The 6011-nt window shown below is 42.0% G+C and overlaps 1 non-coding gene across 1 annotated transcript; it reads right to left on the bottom strand.

The window, feature by feature from the left end:
• Positions 1–923: 923 nt before the first annotated feature.
• Positions 924–978, bottom strand: LOC120051576. Its single transcript, XR_005477289.1, has one exon. It is a non-coding gene; the product is annotated as a U7 small nuclear RNA (small nuclear RNA).
• Between the last annotated feature and the right edge of the window lie 5033 nt (positions 979–6011).

Below are 6011 nucleotides of genomic sequence, written 5' to 3'. Positions count from 1 at the left end.
TGTGTGCTAGGAATATGGGACCAAATACTAAACTTTTGACTACTTTAATAGACATAAGTACATTTTTCCGAATAAATTTGGTTCCCTAAAATCTGGGAACTATGTACAAAAAGTGCTGTAATTTCTAAACAGTTCAACCGAAAATCTAATTAAAGCTGACAGTCGGCACTTTAACCTCATAGTCAAATCCAAAGTGCTGGAGTAGAGCACTAAAACAACACAACATGTGTCACTGTCCCAATACTTTTGTTGCTCAATGTGTATTAATGTTGTATGGAAATAAGTAAACCAAAAAAATACACTGAGTGTATAAAACATTATGAACACCTGCTCTTTCCATGACATAGACTGACCAGGTGAAAGCTATGATCCCTTATTGATGTCACTTGTTAAATCCACTAGATCAAGTGAAGGAGACAGGTTAAACAAGGATATTTAAGCCTTGAGACAATTGAAGAATTGGATTGTGTATGTGTGCCATTCAGAGTGCGAATGGGCAAGAAAGAATATTTAAGTGCCTTTAAACGGGGTATGGTAGTAGGTGCCAGGTGCAGCGGTTTGTGTCAAGAACTTCAACGCTGCTGGGTTTTTCACACTCAACAGTTTCAAGTGTATATCAAGAATTGTACACCACCCTAAGGACTTCCGGCCAACTTGACACAACTGTAGGAATTATTGTAGTCAACATGGGCCAGCATCCATGTGGAACGCTTTCGAAATTTTGTAGAGTCCATGCCCCACCGAATTGAGGCTGTTCTGAGGGCAAAAGGGGGAGGAGGGGTGCAACTCAATATTAGCAAAGTGTTCTTAATGTGTTGTGCACTCAGTGTATACTATAGTAATTCATGTAGTGTTTTTGTGGATTGTAGTATACTGTGGTATTTACTATAGTGTTTTTGTTTTATAATCTTTGTCATAGAAATTGAGGCTTTCTCCTTTAGGAAACCTACTGGATAAATACTAAAAGAGAAAATGTTCCATTATTTGTAGGTAGGTAGGTAGGTAGGTAGGTAGGTAGGTCGGCGTGCAGTCTAAACAGATCAGCACTTCTGCTGTTTTCTATATACTGTACGGAAAACAGTATAGTCTATACTTGGCATGTACTTATGGGTGGCACGAATTGAGATATGGGGGAGGGGAATGAGCAGGGTAAATGCAAATTAAATGCTGTAGTATTTACTATATTCTAAAAATGTATAGTGTTTTTTCTGACTTGTAGTTTTACAGATATTACTGTATTATTTACTACTGTGTTTCTTTTGCGGATAATACTGTTTTCACCACCCAGTTCTTGACAGTTCTTTAAACCCTGTTCAAAGGCACTTAAATCTTTTGTCTTGCCCATTTACTCTCTGAATGGCGCACATACACAATCCATGTCTCAAAAAATACTTATTTAACCTTCATCTACACTGATTTAAAGTGGATTTAATAAGTGGGATCATAGGGACAATAGTTTTCACCTGGATTCACCTGGTCAGTCTATGTCGTGGAACGAGCAGATGTTCGTAATATTTAGTACACTCAGTGTATACTACAGTTTTCTTTTACCAAAGTATTTATACTACAGTTAACTGTAAATGCTACAGTATAATACAGTATATTACATTAAATACTACAGTATTCACTGTAGTGTTTCTGTTGAGTTTAGTCCGCAAAAACACTATAGTGGGTTCTGACTTCTATACTTGAAAATATGAAATATCCTTATTCATGTCACTGAGGGAGAGAGGGGAATGTAGAATGTTTACATTTCGTCAGGATACGTTATTGTAAGCCATCAGCGATCATATCGGAGGAGAGGAGCTACAGTCTGTTACAAGTCAACATGACAGCCATGAGTTGGGCAGGAGTGGGGAATTTGGGCAGAGGTCAGGTAGCAAGAGAGGTGTATTGGCTGTTCAAATGTGTAAGGAGGGGGCTCAGCATAGGATAAAGGATTAAATACCAGTACTTGTGTGAATGTTTGTTGTCTGTTCAGCTGTCCGACCCTTTGAGTGAATAAACTTTGTTTGAGCTTTTATAGTTTTTACCCTGTTATTTAGAACCTAACTATAGTATGTTTTGTGTCCTTGCATGTGTGAGCTGCATGTGTGAGCCTTTTATCAAGCCTAGATCTACTACTCATCACACCTCCAATTTGAGAAACCCACCCTGCTGCCTTAAGGCTGAATGACTGGTCTTGTCCTACTGTCCCCATAGGATAACTCTTTTTTGGTTCCATGTAGAACCCTCTGTGTAAAGGGTTCTACATGGAACCAGTACCAGCCCCCAGGGCCTCCAGGCCAGTGGCCCAGGAAGACAGGCTGTCTTCTGACTCCTCTGTTCGTCCCGGGGCCCTCTCGAGACCAGGGAGCGCAGATTTCATGGTGGGTGTGGAGCAAGGAGGTCAACCAGGTTAGCAAACAGACATTTCCCTCCAATTTCATGGGGCAATTGCCAGGAGGAAGTGATGGGGATCCAGTTTAAATCCTTATCATTGAGATCCATGAATCAGAGGACTTTCTGGTCTACATGTGCTCTCTCTCTGTCTCTCTCTCTCACTCTCTCTCTGTCTGGGCACACACCAAAGCTTTCACACACCACTCAACATGGTTCAGTGAGAGTGATCCTCCCTCTCACCACACACACACACTCTCATTGATACTAACCGTCTCTTCAGATACACCCACTCACCAGATGTTTCACACAAAGCTATGGGGAAGAGCCTTTAGGTTGGGGAGTGAAGGAGGGAGGATGGTTGAAGGATGGTCTGACTCCCCGCAATTTGTTTTCTCTCACTTCCACTAAGATTTATATTTTTGTCAATGACAGCCACAGCTTCCTCCCTGGAATTTACGCCGGGCCTCATGGGTAAAAGAACATAGATACGAGAAAGGTTCCTCAATCTTAAACAGGTGACTCAGAATCAGCCTCGCCTCACCAGGCTGACTGACTGGCTGGATGGAGTGGGGAGAGAAGAGAGAGTGGGACAGATTGAGAGAGAGAGAGAGAAGGGGGAGGGGATGGAGGGAGAGTTAAGATCAGCCTCACCCTGCACGACTGAAGAAAGAAATACCCCACACAGCTGATACGGATGGAAAGCATCTGCTTCTCATATCACCAAGAGAGCCGGGTTCTGTGGAAATGCCTTACAGGTTAAGAGAACGGACTGAGTGTACTCATCAAATCAACTGCCGATTGGTTGTGAGTCGTGACTTCAGAGTCTGCTGTTGATAATAGAACTAGAAACCATTGAGCGTTAAACCATTTCTTATAGAGCGTTATGCGGAATGTGTTGGGAAGGAAAGGGGGCATTAAACATTCAGCATAGCTGTTAGAGTATGAGTAATGATAGGGCCACGCTGGAGCATGGACAGCTTTACAGTCATGCGTTAAGATTGACTGCCTGAGGGGACTGTATGACACACTATGACAGATAGCGTGGACATAATAAAGTCCTGTTATGTACATACTGTAAGACCAAGATTTAAGACCAAGATGAAATCAATTTGATTTATTTCGGATATTTTCAGTTCTCTGTCACTTGAGACAATTGTATATGATTCACTATTTGTCATTGTTTTCTAGTCAGTGATGCCACTCATTTCACTGCTAACTGTCACTTCAGTTGTGCTGTCACTGGCTAAAACATCACAGGCCAGGAGGTGTTTAATGTGATAGCACTGGAATAGAAAGTGTATGCTTCAGAAATGGCACCCTATTCCCTATATAGTGCACTACTTTTGCCAAGAGCCTTATAAGCCCTAGTCAAAAGTAGTGCACTATAAAAGGGAATAGAGTGTCATTTGGAACCCTATCAATGAGTGTTGAACTAACACCCAGGTGGATCCTCTCAGATCCTGTTCGGTTTAGTGATACTGTACTCCATCAAAAGCAGTGCTGGGGGGAAACTCTTTGGTGTACAGAGCAAGGTTCATTCAGAGGGTAGTCTTTAGAGTTTCCTCTATGGGGTTTAATGTAGGGTCCTATAAGGTGAGGATCAGAGCTAGACTGACAGCCAGAGAGATTTTACACAGTTTGACTCCTCTGACTTTATACATCTGGTTCTCACCCTGAGAAGGGGAGGACATAAAGAGAGAGAGAGAGTGAAAGAGAGAGAGAGAGCAAGAGAAAGAGAGAGAGAGAGAGCGAGAGACTGAGCGAGAGAGAGACAGAAAGAGGGAACGAAAGAGTCAAAGAGACCCAAAGAGAGAAGTACAGTTAGTTACAATATATCTGAGAGAGAGCGAGACAGAGAGAGGAGAGAAAGTTAGTTATTTTATACCTCTATCCAAACCGAGGTGAATGCTCCCCCTCTCCTCGAACACAGAACATCCCCTCTCCATTCAGAACAGATGTATCCCTTCAACATATCTCCCCTTTCATCCAGGAGAAGATTTTACCAACTACTTCTGGCAGATTCCTCTAGAAATATAAACTGGGCCAGTGCCAGCTTCACTAAAAACCTGCTGGTTCCCTGAGAGTGAGTTCAACTTCATAAATTTGACTATAGTCTTTATGGCTGTCTGAATCATGACCTGTCCCATTAGACTGCTGGCCAGCCCTGTCATGTGACAGCTCTGAGCCAACATTACAGTGACCTATCAGCCAGAGCAGTGGTTCCCAAACTTTTTATAGTCCCGTACTACTTCAAACAATCAACCTCCAGCTGCATACAGCACCATGGTCAGCACATTCTCAAATGCTGTTTTTTGGCATGATTATAAGCCTGCCACAGACACACTATATGATACATTTATTAAACATAAGAATGAGTGTGACTTTTTGGGCTTGACAGATCTTTTTGAGTGTGACAGATCAGGGCTTGACAAAGACAACACAGGGTTTAAATCATTTTCCACACAGTCTGTGCCTGTATTTAGTTGTCATGCTAGTGAGGGCCGAGAATCCACTCTCACATGTGTACATGGTTGCAAAGGGCATCAGTGTCTTAACAACGTGATATGCCAAGGCAGGATACTCTGACCGCAGTCCAATCCAAATCTGGCAGTGGCTTCTGATTAAATTACATTTTCACAGAACAGCTTATTGCAATTCCAATGAGGCTCTCTTGTTCAGATATCGGTAAGTGGACTGGAGGCAGGGTATGAAAGGGATAACGAATCCAGTTGTTTGTGTCATCCGTTTCGGGAAAGTACCTGCATAATTACGCACCCAACTCACCCAGGTGCTTCGCAATATCAAATTTGACATTGTCCATAAGCTTGAGTTGATATGCACTCAAAAAATCATACAAGGATGGAAAGACCTGTGTGTTGTCCTTGTTAATGCAGACAGAGAAGAGCTCCAACTTCTTAATCATAGCCTCAATTTTGTCCCTCACATTGAATATAGTTGTGGAGAGTCCCTGTAATCCTAGATTCAGATCATTCAGGCGAGAAAAAACCTCACCCAGATATGCAAGTCATGAGAGAAACTCGTCATCATGCAAGCGGTCAGACAAGTGAAAATTATGACAAGTCAGTAAAAACAACTTTATGCTCGTCTCTCAATTCAAAAAGAAATGTCAATACTTTGCCCCTTGATAACCAGTGCACTTCTGAAAGTTGTAAAAGCGTCACATGGTCGCTGCCCATATCATTGCATAGTGTATAACATACATCAGAATTCAGGGGCCTTGCTTTAACAAAGTTTTGTGTCTATTATATTAACATATATTAACATAACTATTAACTATTTTCACTGTAGTGTCCAAAAAGTATTTCAAGCTGTCAGGCATTCCTTTGGCAGCAAGAGCCTCTTGGTGGATGCTGCAGTGTACCCAAGTGGCGTCGGGAGAAACTGCTTGTACATGCGTTACCACTCTACTATGTCTCCCTGTCATGGCTTTTGCGCCATCAGTACATATACCAACACACCTTGACCACCTAAGTCAATTTGATGTCACAAAGCTGTTCAATACTTTAACAATATCATCTCCTGTTGTCCATGTCTGTTGACTCATCCAGCTGTAACGCCTATAATTCACTGGCTTGTATGCGAAGCAGTAATTGTTTCAAAACATCTCA

This window comes from Salvelinus namaycush, chromosome 7 (genome assembly GCF_016432855.1).
Source record: "Salvelinus namaycush isolate Seneca chromosome 7, SaNama_1.0, whole genome shotgun sequence".
NCBI classification, from domain to species: Eukaryota; Metazoa; Chordata; class Actinopteri; order Salmoniformes; family Salmonidae; genus Salvelinus; species Salvelinus namaycush.
The sequence above is the reverse complement of the archived record's forward strand: the minus strand, read 5'-3'. Positions and strand labels throughout refer to the sequence as shown.